Below are 13,863 nucleotides of genomic sequence, written 5' to 3'. Positions count from 1 at the left end.
AGCACCTTGGGCGGGATTCTGCCATAATCGGCGGGCGGGCAACTCCGGCGGGACGGAGTGGCGTGAACCACTCCTGCGCGGGCCACCCAAAGGTGCGGAATCCTCCGCACCTTCAGGGGCTAGGCCCGCCCCCGAGTGGTTTGTGCCCTGCCGGCCGGCGGGAAAGGGGCTTGGCGCTGGCCGGCGCGAGTTGATGAATGCGCGGGAGCGCCAGCGTGTGCTGGCGTCATCCCCGCACATGCGCAGAGGGCTTTGTTTCTGCACCGGCAATGGCGGACTGCGACAGCCGCCGGTGCGGAACAATAGAGTGCCCCGACGGCACAGGCCCGCCTGCGGATCGGTGGGCCCCGATCGCGGGCCAGGTAACCGTGGGGGCACTTAACAGGGCCAGATCCCCCCGAGTCCCCCCAAGAACCCCGGAAGCCGCCTGCGCCGCCAGGTCCCACCGATAAGGACCTACTCCAATTTACGCCGGCGGGACTGGCGAAAAACAGGCAGGACTTCGGGCATCACGGGCCGGAGAATTCGGGCAGCCCCGGGGTCCATTGAGTCGCACCGATCCCCGCCATTCTCCGAGGCGGGCGGCGTGACTCACACCGGACCGATTTTTGGGGGGCCGGAGAATTTGGAGGACGGTGGGGGCGGGATTCACGCCGACCCCCGGCGATTCTCCGACCCGGAGAATCCTGCCCCCTATCTTTGTATGAATGGCATATGTGGCAGATGCACGTAGACATTTAATTCATTTGATGAACATTTGTGAATTTTAAGTAATGACCAATGCTTGGATAACAAATCATGTTCTGAGTGACAGAATAAATCAGAAAGCCTCAGCTGAGAATTAGAACCAATGAAAGTAAACAAAGGGCTAAACCATGGATAAGAATTTCCTTAAGAATGTGATCCGTATGAATTTTTAATGAGAAGAATTTTAGCCTTCCGAAATTCTTGAAGCATCCGTGAAATTACTTTTAAAAACATTTGTTGAAACTACTTTTATTTTGAAGCCTTTTCTTTCACTCTCTCGTATCTCAAGGACTTTTCAATGCACTCTGAAATTTAATTTTGTGCAAATGTATTCAGTAAATCTTTGAAAAATAAAGAGTGCTTGGATACCTCTTCAAACCGGACTCCTGAGTAGAGATAAGAGGATCTTTCACAAGGTAATTATACGCCGCTGAGCCTGATGTCAGTGGTCGGGAAGCTGTTGGAGAAGATACTTAGGGCCAGGATTTATTCACATTTGGGAGTGAATGGATTTGTTTGTGATGGGCAACATGGTTTTGTGTGGGGAAGGTCATGGCTTACCAACTTTAGAATTTGTTGAGGTGACAAAATTAATTGATGAGAGATGTTGCTACACGGACTTTAGTAAGACGTTTGACAAGGTCCCTCATGGCAGACTGGTACAAAAGGTAAAGTCGCATGGGAGTGGGGTGTGCTAGTTAGATGGATAAAGAACTGGCTTGAAAACAGGAATCAGACAATAGCAGTGGAAGGGAGTTTCTCAGAATGGAGATCTGTAACCAGTGGTGTTCTACGGGGATCAGTGTGGCACCACTGTTGTTCGCAATATATATACATTATCTGGAGGAAAATGTAGTTGGTCTGATTAGCACGATTGCAGATGACACTAAGATAGGTGGAGTTGCAGATAGTGAAGGAGACTGTCAGAGAATATAGCAGAACATAGATAGATTGGAGAGTTGGGCAGAGAAATGGCAGATGGAGTTCAAGCCGGACAAATGCGAGGTGATGCATTTTGGAAGATAGAATTCAGGTGTTAATTATGCTGTAAATGGCCAGAATACCAGAATGGTAGATGATCCATCTCGGCCTCCTCCAGAGGTCCCGAGCATCATAAATGTCAGTCTTCAGCCGATTCAATTCATGTGAATCGAATGAAATGGCTGAAGGTTCTGGATATTGCAACGGCTATGGGCTCTGACAACATTCCTGCAATAGTGCTAAGACTTGTGCTCCAGAACTAGCTGCGCCCCTAGCCAAACTGTTCCAGTACAGCTACAACACTGGCATCTACCCGGTAACATGGAAAATTGCTCAGCTATGTCCTGTACACAAAAAGCAGGCCAAACAGGCCTGGATAATTACCATCCTTTCAGTCTACAATTGATCATCAGAAAAGTGATGGAAGGTATCATCAAAAATGTTATCTAGCTATATTTATTCGGCAATGTTGCATCTCCTCTGCTTGCATGAAAAGATTCCACCAGACAAGACTGTGATGTTGGGGTGATTGAGGAATGAACTAGAGTATTGCAGAGGGAATGCTCCTCTCATAATGCTGAAAGCGGAGGGGAAGATATGTTTGATGGTGGTATTACATTGGAGTTGGAAGAAATGGTGGAGGATGATCCATTGAATATGAAAGCTGACGAGGTGGAAGTTGAGGACAAGTGAACCCTCTTACAGTTCTGGGAGGAAGGGGAAGGGATGAAAGGAATTCTTCATTGAGGAACAGGAAGAAAAATCAGAAGCACTGTTACACGAGAACATAGGAATTAGGAACAGAAGTAGGCAATCCAACCCCTCGAGCCTTCTCCGCCATTCAATCAGATCATGGCTGATCTCTCCCTGGTCTCAAAACTGCTCCCTTTATCCTTTCAACCTGTATTTTTAAATCAGAAATATATCTCTCTCCTTCTTGAAGCCATTTAATGACTCAGAACTGATGTGACAGAGATGAAGAAACTGGGAAAGTGGAAGAGTCGAAACAGGAAGTGGGGTATGAGTAAGTGCAGTCAACTTAGCTGTGGGAGTCCAGTTGTGAATAATTTAGTGAAGTAAATTATTATTGTTATTATAATAAAGATTATTATTTTTATTAACTATTTTGTTCACATAAAAGTTTGAATGATGTGTGGTTTGATCAGTAGGGCACCTCAAAACCAGTCCATCAAATCTGCTCTTTGTTTATACCTTATGAAATAAACACATTTAGTACAATTAAGTCAAATAAATGGAGAGTTGGGGACGTTCTGCCCTGGAGGATGGATGGTTAAAATTTTCTTGCACACTGAAGTCTTTAATAAATCTAGTAGGGAGAACAGGAAACAGAAACAGGGATTGTGTTTATTTCATAAGGTATAAACAAAGAGCAGATTTGATGGACTGGTTTTGAGGTGCCCTACTGATCAAACCACACATCATTCAAACTTTTGTGTGAACAAAATAGTTAATAAAAATAATAATCTTTATTATAATAACAATAATAATTTTTATTATTGTCACAAGTAGGCTTACATTAACACTGCAATGAAGTTACTGTGAAAAGCCCCTAGTCGCCACATTCCGCCGCCTGTTCGGGTACGCAGAGGGAGAATTCAGAATGTCCAATTCATCTAACAAGCACGTCTTTCAGGACTTGTGGGAGTAAACTGACGGAGGAAACCCTCGCAGACACTGGGGGGACGTGCAGGCTCCGCACAGACAATAACCCAAGCGGGAATCGAACCTGGGGCCCTGGCTCTGTGAAGCAACAATGCTAACCACTGTGCTACTTTATGCATTTACGACATAATAAAAAGACTCTAGACCCATTAACAGATCACGGGTGGGATTCTCCGACCCCCCGCCGGGTCGGAGAATTGCCGGGGGTCGGTGTGAATCCTGCCCCCGCCGGTCACCAAATTCTCCCGCACCGGAGATTCGGCGGGGATTGCGCCGCGCCGGTCAGCGGGCCCCCCCAGGCGATTCGCCGGCCCACGATGGGCCGAAGTCCCGCTGCTTCTATGCCAGTCCCGCTGGTGTAAATTGAACCAGGTCCCTTACCGGCGGGACCTGGCGGCGTGGGCGGGCTCCGGGGTCCTGGGGGGGCGTGGGGCGATCTGGCCCCGGGGGGTGCCCCCATGGTGGCCTGGCCTGCGATCAGGGCCCACCGATCCGCAGGCGGGCCTGTGCCGTGGGGTACTCTTTTCCTACGTGCCGACCATCAGCCTCCGCCATGGCTGACGCGTAAGTGAACCCCCCTGCGCATGCGCGGGGATGACGTCAGCAGCCGCTGACGCGTCCCGCGCATGCGCGGACACGCGCCGGCCGGCGGAGTCCCTTCGGCCTCGGCTGGCGTGGTACCAAAGGCTTTCCACGCCAGCCGGCGTAGCGCCAACCGCTCCGGGGCGGGCCTAGCCCCTAAAGGTGCGGGCCTAGCCCCTAAAGGTGTGGAGGATTCCTCACCTTTGGGGCGGCCCGACGCCGGAGCGATTCACGCCACTCCGTCCCGCCGGGACCCCCCGCCCCGCCGGGTAGGGGAGAATCCTGTCCAAGATCTCTACAAAGGAAAATATTGCTGTAAGCCAGGTATGTCACACTGACCATGGGTGGGTGGAGTTCACCTGTCCTCCCTTTGTGTTGGAGGTCTCTGCATGGCAGATGAATGAGACCTGGCTGGAGCTTACCAATTGAGAGTAAATGTGACCACTAGTTATTGTAAGTCTGGCTCTTCACTGCTGGGATTAATCAGGCCACCCACATATTCCTTCGTCTAAGTCAATGAATATCAAAGCTGAATACGGTTTGCCTACACTGCCTTTAATAGTAACAGCTGAGCCCTGAGGCATTCTTAACACTGGGTTGGAAGGATACCTTATTTTCACCGTGGATGGATAAGTATTAACATATCCCGTCACCTCACAATTTATTACTGTTTATTTCCAGCAGAACCCTTAAGATTTATCTATGCAAAATTGCTCTTTCAAAACTCATCAGGCAAATAGAACTGGTTCTGTAATAATTTTAAACCTGTTCGCCACTCAGTGTGAGTGGACCAAAACCTGCATAACTTCCCAATATTTATAAACATTTTATGCTATTGAGGTTAATTAGTTTATAAAATTTGCTCGAGTGGGTGGCAGCCAATAAATTGTTTGGATGGCCTTCCCACCACCCAATTTTATACAGGATGAGCAAAGTCTAGGCTGGCCTACCCTCCTTTCCCCAATTGATGTCCTTAAGTGACCAATTACTGACCACTGAAGGACAATTCCCACCCGGACTCTTTCAGATGGGCAGAGTTCAGTGGCAAAGGGAAGCCCGAAAACTGATTCTTCTCAGGCCTTGGCCTCCATCCACAGCCTCTTTTCAATATTGGGTGGCCACCAAAAGGTTTGGCCCCTGCAGGTACGACCCCTCCCCAGCCTTTCCACTAGCACTCCCTTCCGTCCTCACCTGATGAAGGTGCAGCGCTCCGAAAGCTAGTGATTCCAAACAAACCTGTTGGACTTGAACCTGGTGTTGTAAGACTTCCTACTGTTCCTTCTGGAATACTGGCATCACATTAGCTGTCCACCAGGCCTCTGCACCTCACCTTTGGCCAGAGAGCATTTGAAAATTAGCATCAGAGTCCCTGCAATGTCCTGCCTAATCTCACACAGCAGCCAAGCATACAATTTCACATAATCAAATGTTGAATAACAAATTATCCAGTGGGTAGTGTACACCAATACATCTGAAGACCTTTTCACTTTTACATGCTATTCTTTCCCTGGGCAGCTTGTGAGTCGTCAGAAGGAACAACCTGGAAACCAGGTAATTTCATAAAATACTGAAATCAATCACTGAAGTAAAAACAGACATAGGGTGCAATTTTACTAAAAGGGAACAAAGTCCACAGCGAGCTCGTTTAGCCACGTGTTTCCCGGTGCTCGCAGCGCCAAGAAACACAAGTCTATAAAACACCACTCGCGTTAGATAAGGGGCCTCAACGTGAAAGCGCGGCCGAGGCTTCACAGAGCCCTGCTTTGTGCACTGAGGAGCTCTGTTCACCAGAACTCCTCAGAATATGGAGAGATCGGAACGCCAAGTGGGGCTGCTGCAGGGGAACGAGGGTTCACAGGGCACGGAATACACTGCATGGATGTTGGAGATGTTGATAGGGGAGAGAGCCTTTGATCGTCCTCTCGTGGTCGACCGAGCTCATAGGGCATTGAGAAGGATGTCGAAGGCAGGCGAACAGCCAAGGGTGCTGGTGGCATGCTTGCATCGATTCCTGGACAAGGAGAAAATCCGGAGATGGGCCAAACAGGTGAAGAAGAGTACATGGGAGGGGAACATGATCCGAATCTACCCAGATTGGGGCATGGAGCTGGCTAAACGTCAGGCCAGATTCAGACTTTGCCTGCCTGGAACACATTTTTCTCATTTCAGAAGGACACTAGCGTCTGAAAACGTTTCAAAACCTCCTCCAGGTTTGCTAGATGCTCTTTTTCCGATTATATGTCATCTAAGTATATTGCCACCTTAGGTAGCCCTTCGAGAATGTTTTCCATCACACATTAAAAAATGATGGAGTGCCAACGAGGCACTGAAGGGCAGACGCATATATCTGTATAAATTCTTAAGGGTGTTAATCGTCACGTACTTACTCATCCAATTCTAGCTGGAGATAGGCATGGCTCATATCTAGTTTGGTTAAGGTTTGACCACCTGCACATTTGGCACATAGATCTTTTATGCATGGCACGGGTACCGATCTAAATGTGAGGCTTTATTTTTTTAAAATATTTTTATTCAAAATTTTCAACAATTTGATACCAAAAATGTCCAAGACCTCCCCCCCTCCCCCAACCCCCTACCCCCCTACAGCAATCAGGTCTCCAAAATGTAAAACAAACAAACCCCATCTCTGATGGAACTCCTTCACCGGGATTCTCCAAAATCCCGGCCAAGTGTTGACGCTGGCATCAAAATCGGCGCGAGCGACTTCGGCATCAAAGGACCTCCAGGCCCAGGCATTCGGCCCTTCCTCGGGGGCTAGTACGGCACCGGAGTGCTGTGCGCTCGAAAGCTGGCGCACCACGGCATGTACGTGGGTTGCCATATCCGCGCCGGCCTCCGGGCATCATAGCGGAGCCCTACAGGGGACCAGCGCGGAGGAACATAGGCCACCCCCCGGAGTTAGCCCACCTGCCGATCGGTTACATGGTGATGAAGTCTGGTATGTGTGGCATGTGAGTGGGAACAGGGATGTAAGGAGCAAATTATCTACTCGAGGGAACATGGGGAGTGGGAGTGGTTGGGGGTGTGGTGTGGGGAGGGCACCATGAGAAGTTTGGGGAATCCATGAGGTGGCTGGATGAAAGATCACAGTGGAGGTGTGAAGGATGTGTGCAGTGGTATACATCAAGAGGCAGACTTACCCTGGCTGCGGGAAGAAAGTCATTCATCTTCTTTCGGCACTCTTATGCACTGAGCTGACACTCACTACTGCGGTTGACTTTGGTTGATGGATGCCTGCAGGAACATGGGTAGAGGATGTCAAGCCTCTGTTCCACAGCATGCAGGTGTTTGGCAAAGGATCCCTCTGAAAACCTTGGTGCTCTTTCCTGCAGCCATTCCCAGACTGGACTTGGGACTTTTAAAAGGAGTGCCCCACTGATTGCAGAGGTTAAGTTGTCCGGGGTGAGCAAATCAAAGGCAAGCCGCTATGAGCGTGGAGTGAATCATGTGGGGAAAAAAAAAAGTTACTATGACTCAATATTCGGTGCGTTTTCCCACCAATGGCCGGTTTTCTCACTGGACCCGACACCAAAATATGGTAAGTACTTTATCCTGGCAGCCACTCTCATGAATTGGAGGCAATGCAGAAAGGTATACTCTGATATGTCCAGCTAGGTGCAGAGGTGTTCTCAGGAAGGGGCAAGTGCAAACTAAAAACTTCAGGTGTTGTTGCGCCTGCATTCATTGGCCCGTCATAAACTCCTTTTCCTCATCTGAATTATGCAGTGTGCTTTGGGCCCTCAAACAAATGCCCATAATCACTACAGTACTTTGCAAACCAGAATTTAAAAATCAGCAAACAACAGCCATTATGAAGGAATGTGCTGCCAGGGTGATGTGGGGCAAATGGAACTAAAATTGAGAAAAAGAGCAAATATTTTATCTGGAAAGAAATCTTTGCATCCGACTATCTTTGCATTCAATTTAAATGGGCAACTGTATGCTTTGTGGGGAGTCAGACAAAGCAGTGTTGCACCTCTTTTACCTCAGGTTTACTCCATTGGACAGCTGACACAAGGAACCATGTAATACTTGCACGTGTCCTTGACACATCTGAAACTCGTGCAAACTAAAATGCTATAGCATTGTAATTAGATTTAATGGCCGGGATTCTCCGACCCCTCACCGCGCATGTGCCAACTTCCGCCGGTCGGCGGATGCCCTTCGGTGCCAGTTGGCGTGGCGCCAAGCCCTTCCGTGCCAGCTGGCACGGCTCCAAACACTCCGCCGCCGGCCTAGCCCCTGAAGGTGCGGAGGATTCCACACTTTCGGGGCGGCCCGGCGCCGGAGTGGTTCACGCCTCTCCTCGGCGCCGGAGTGGTTCACGCCTCTCCTCGGCGCCGGAGTGGTTCACGCCTCTCCTCGGCGCCGGAGTGGTTCACGCCTCTCCTCGGCGCCGGAGTGGTTCAAGCCTCTCCTCGGCGCCGGAGTGGTTCACGCCTCTCCTCGGCGCCGGAGTGGTTCACGCCTCTCCTCGGCGCCGGAGTGGTTCACGCTGCTCCTCGGCGCCGGAGTGGTTCACGCCTCTCCTCGGTGCCGGAGTGGTTCACGCCTCTCCTCGGCGCCGGAGTGGTTCACGCCTCTCCTCGGCGCCGGAGTGGTTCACGCCTCTCCTCGGCGCTGGAGTGGTTCACGCCTCTCCTCGGCGCCGGAGTGGTTCACGCCTCTCCTCGGCGCCGGAGTGGTTCACGCCTCTCCTCGGCGCCGGAGTGGTTCACGCCTCTCCTCGGCGCCGGAGTGGTTCACGCCTCTCCTCGGCGCCGGAGTGGTTCACGCCTCTCCTCGGCGCCGGAGTGGTTCACGCCTCTCCTCGGCGCCGGAGTGGTTCACGCCTCTCCTCGGCGCCGGAGTGGTTCACGCCTCTCCTCGGCGCCGGAGTGGTTCACGCCTCTCCTCGGCGCCGGAGTGGTTCACGCCTCTCCTCGGCGCCGGAGTGGTTCACGCTGCTCCTCGGCGCCGGAGTGGTTCACGCCTCTCCTCGGCGCCGGAGTGGTTCACGCCTCTCCTCGGCGCCGGAGTGGTTCACGCCTCTCCTCGGCGCCGGAGTGGTTCACGCCTCTCCTCGGCGCCGGAGTGGTTCACGCCTCTCCTCGGCGCCGGAGTGGTTCACGCCTCTCCTCGGCGCCGGAGTGGTTCACGCTGCTCCTCGGCGCCGGAGTGGTTCACGTCTCTCCTGGGCGCCGGAGTGGTTCACGCCTCTCCTCGGCGCCGGAGTGGTTCACGCCTCTCCTCGGCGCCGGAGTGGTTCACGCCTCTCCTCGGCGCCGGAGTGGTTCACGCCTCTCCTCGGCGCCGGAGTGGTTCACGCCTCTCCTCGGCGCCGGAGTGGTTCACGCCTCTCCTCGGCGCCGGAGTGGTTCACGCTGCTCCTCGGCGCCGGAGTGGTTCACGCCTCTCCTCGGCGCCGGAGTGGTTCACGCCTCTCCTCGGCGCCGGAGTGGTTCACGCTGCTCCTCGGCGCCGGAGTGGTTCACGTCTCTCCTGGGCGCCGGAGTGGTTCACGCCTCTCCTCGGCGCCGGAGTGGTTCACGCCTCTCCTCGGCGCCGGAGTGGTTCACGCCTCTCCTCGGCGCCGGAGTGGTTCACGCCTCTCCTCGGCGCCGGAGTGGTTCACGCCTCTCCTCGGCGCCGGAGTGGTTCACGCCTCTCCTCGGCGCCGGAGTGGTTCACGCCGCTCCTCGGCGCCGGAGTGGTTCACGCCTCTCCTCGGCGCCGGAGTGGTTCACGCCTCTCCTCGGCGCCGGAGTGGTTCACGCCTCTCCTCGGCGCCGGAGTGGTTCACGCCTCTCCTCGGCGCCGGAGTGGTTCACGCCTCTCCTCGGCGCCGGAGTGGTTCACGCCTCTCCTCGGCGCCGGAGTGGTTCACGCCGCTCCTCGGCGCCGGAGTGGTTCACGCCTCTCCTCGGCGCCGGAGTGGTTCACGCCTCTCCCCGGCGCCGGAGTGGTTCACGCCTCTCCTCGGCGCCGGAGTGGTTCACGCCTCTCCTCGGCGCCGGAGTGGTTCACGCCTCTCCTCGGCGCCGGAGTGGTTCACGCCTCTCCTCGGCGCCGGAGTGGTTCACGCCTCTCCTCGGCGCCGGAGTGGTTCACGCCTCTCCTCGGCGCCGGAGTGGTTCACGCCTCTCCTCGGCGCCGGAGTGGTTCACGCCTCTCCTCGGCGCCGGAGTGGTTCACGCCTCTCCTCGGCGCCGGAGTGGTTCACGCCTCTCCTCGGCGCCGGAGTGGTTCACGCCTCTCCTCGGCGCCGGAGTGGTTCACGCCTCTCCTCGGCGCCGGAGTGGTTCACGCCTCTCCTCGGCGCCGGAGTGGTTCACGCCTCTCCTCGGCGCCGGAGTGGTTCACGCCTCTCCTCGGCGCCGGAGTGGTTCACGCCTCTCCTCGGCGCCGGAGTGGTTCACGCCTCTCCTCGGCGCCGGAGTGGTTCACGCCTCTCCTCGGCGCCGGAGTGGCCCACCCTGCCGGTTCGCAGAGAACCCCGCCCAATATTTCAAACGCTGATACAAATTGGACTTGATATGTACTAGAATAATTTGGCACCACCACAAATTTAGTTGAATTTTCCTTTTCCATACATTTTTCACTTCAGAATGGGGTGGGGGCCAGGAGCGCACTACATTTAGGAAAACAACAAATGACCACTTTGCATACACTGAAGGCACTAATCACCAGCTTGTCAGATATAACACAGGAGTGTTAGTGCATCAATACTCTGCGTTGCATCGATAATTTGCTTCAACCCAACGCCAGCACCAGAAGAGCCCCACACACAGACATATACTTCATCAATGTGAAATTTCTATTTCCCACAGTCTGTATCCTTAGGGCTTCTCACAGAATGACTGCCAAATTAGTGTCAACAAAACTGAATGCAGGCTCATATCCACTGGGAATTCAAGCAAAACTGCCAAAACACATTCCAGTTCAGAAAATGAACTGTGAACAGCCCATGTATTTCGTAAAAGGCAAAATAAACTAATCTGACGCATTCATTTTAAAGATGCACACTACACTCGGTGCAGACTCGATGGGTCGAATGGCCTCCTTCTGCACTGTAGGGTTTCTATGGATTCAATGACTCAATCTTCTTTTCTAATTTTGATCACAGCGCCAGGGACCCAGGTTCGATTCCCGGCTTGGGTCACTGTCTGTGCGGAGTCTACACGTTCTCCCCGTGTCTGCGTGGGTTTCCTCCGGGTGCTCCGGTTTCCTCCCACAAATCCCGAAAGACGTGCTGTTAGGTGAATTGGACATTCTGAATTCTCCCTCCGTGTACACTAACAGGCGCCGGAATGTGGCGACTGGGGGATTTTCACAGTAACTTCATTGCAGTGTAAATGCAAGCCTATTTGTGACATAAAGATTATTATTTCAGAACATAAGAAATTAGAGCAGGATTCGGTCATTCTGCTCCTTGAGCCTGCTCTGCCATTCAATAAACTCAGGGCTGATCTGTTTCTGGCTTTACCTTAACTTTCCAACCTGCCCCAGAACCCCTAACTCCCTTGTCAACAAAAATGTGCCTAACCTGGCCTTGAGTATATTCAATTACCTTGTCTCCGCTGTTTTCGGTCTTAATGAGAGACCCTTTATTTTGAAACTGAGCACCTCATTCTAGAATTCCCCTCGAGTCGAAGAATCACATCCATATCTACACTCTCAAGCTCCTCAGAGTCTTAGATGTTTTATAAGATCACCACACACCACACATAAACGCCAATGAGTACAGATCCAACTTTTCCTCATAAGGCAATCCCCTCATACCAGGAATCAGCCTAGTCAACCTTCTCTGAACTTCCAATGCAAGCATGTCCCTTCATAAATGAGGTGACTAAACTGTATTCTAGGTATTGTCTAACCAATGGCCTGTATAGTTGTTGCTAGACGTAGCCACTTTTATACTCCAACCCTTTGTGATAGAGGGCATTCTGCTTACTTGTCTAATATCCTGCTGCATCTGCATCCTGACATTTTGTGTTTGATGTAAAAGGACATCCATGCCGCTCTGTACTGCAGAATTCTGCAGTTTCTATTTAAATAATATTCTGATTTTCAATTCTTCTTTTCAAAGTAGACACATTGGGCTGGATTCTCCGTAGCCCTGCGCCAAACCCGCAGGGGGTGGAGAATCCACTTTCACGCCGGTTCTCCGGGCCACGAAAATCGGCGTTACCGCAGAGTACGCCGGGCCGCCGGGGGGCCATTGCCAGAGGCCCGCCCAGCAATCCTCTGCTCCCGACCAGCTGAGTTCCCGACGGCGTGGAACTAGCTACCTATTGCCGGTCGGAATGCTGGCGTGGCGGCTGTGGATTCAGTCCAGAGCCACCCTGGTCGGGGGCAGGGGGATCGGAGACCGGGGTGGCCTTATAGGTGGCCGGGGGTTAAATCTGCGTGGTTTCAGGCTCGGACGCACGGCCGATCGAGGGGTGTCTCTTTTCTCTGTGTGGCTCCGCGGTCCAAGTCCGCCATGGCCGCTGGAGGCCGCTGCCGTGCGAATGCGCTGACTCTGAACCGGAAGTGCGGGGGCCTGGAGCTGCAAGATTCACTCTGGGACCTTGCAGGGCATTGAATTTGTCCAACATTTTGTAAAGAATTTCTGGAGTAAAACTCCGCTGCCGGCGTGGGGACATAGTCTCATTTTGGGAGAATCCAGCCCCTTATACTCTATCTATCAAGTTTTGGACAACTTACTTAACTTATCTATTCATTTGGAGAATCTTTGTACCCTACTCACAACTGTAGTGATCTCTGTACATCAAATACATGATCAATGTATGTAAAGTAGTACAATCAATTCAACACTAGGGGCGGAATTCTCCGGAATCAGCGCAAAAAACGGCGCGAATCAGTCTGGCATCGCGCCGCCCCAAAGGTGCGGAATCATCCGCATCTTGAGTTGCTGAGCCCTAACCTTGAGGGGCTAGGCCCACGCCGGACTGATTTCCGCCCCACCAGCTGGCGGGAAAGGCCTTTGGTGCCCCGCCAGCTGGAGCGAAACTGACTTTGCCGGGCGGCGCATGCGCGTCAGCGGCCGCTCACGGCATCCCCGCGCATGCGCAGTGGAGACCATGGCGAAGGCAGAAGGAAAAGAGTGCCCCCACGGCACAGGCCCGCCCGCCGATCGGTGAGCCCCAATCGCGGGCCAGGCCACCGTGGGGGCACCCCCGGGGCCAGATCGCCCCGCGCCCCCCCCCAGGACCCCGGAGCCTGCCCGCGCCGCCTTGTCCCGCCGGTAAGAGAGGTGGTTTAATCCAAGCCGGCGGGACACGCATTCCAGCAGCGGGACTTAGGCCCATCCGGGCCGGAGAATCGCCGGGGGGGGGCGCCAACCGGCGTGGGGCGAGTCCCGCCCCCGCCGAATATCAGGTGCCGGGGGATTCGGCAACCGGCAGGGGCCGGTGGGGGGTCGGAGAATCCCGCCCCAGATGTCTCACTATCAGGTGGTATAAGAAAGATTTTCCCGCTCTTTCTGAGAGAGTGTGCTTTAGGAGAGTAAACAGACAAGACATAGAATAGCTAGAGAGAGAGAAGTTATTAGTTATTTCATTATTACATTGTATACTTAGTTGGTTATCTTTACTGTATTTCATTTCTTTTATTAGTTGAGTATTAAGTACAAAGGACTCACAAATATTATTTTTTTTACTCATTAAATTAGTTTATCTTTAAAAGACGATTGTTCATTTCATCAACTCAGCTCGTTCAAAGAGTAATATATATATTACGTAAGGTAATATAACAACAACTTGCTTTCCTGCCTATCTTCATATCAATAAACTGGGCTACAATACAGTCAGCCCTTCAACCTAAATCATCAACTTTATCTTAAATAGTTGAGGCCTCAGCACTGAC

The 13,863-nt window shown here is 52.7% G+C and overlaps 1 protein-coding gene across 3 annotated transcripts in view; it reads right to left on the bottom strand.

The window, feature by feature from the left end:
* plcl1 (phospholipase C like 1) overlaps window positions 1-13,863 on the bottom strand; it is a 597,498-nt gene that overhangs the window by 192,210 nt on the left and 391,425 nt on the right. Inside the window, exon 1 of one of the 3 annotated variants that reach the window (XM_072478960.1) lies at window positions 5,230-5,303. The exons of the other annotated variants lie outside the window; for them this stretch is intronic. The gene's annotated coding sequence lies outside the window, so the exon portion shown is untranslated. Of the gene's footprint in view, window positions 1-5,229; window positions 5,304-13,863 lie in introns of those variants that run through there. 3 annotated transcript variants of the gene reach the window in all.

The sequence above is a fragment of the Scyliorhinus torazame genome, chromosome 2 (genome assembly GCF_047496885.1).
Source record: "Scyliorhinus torazame isolate Kashiwa2021f chromosome 2, sScyTor2.1, whole genome shotgun sequence".
In the NCBI taxonomy this organism is placed as follows: Eukaryota; Metazoa; Chordata; class Chondrichthyes; order Carcharhiniformes; family Scyliorhinidae; genus Scyliorhinus; species Scyliorhinus torazame.
This window is presented reverse-complemented; position numbering and strand designations above follow the sequence as displayed.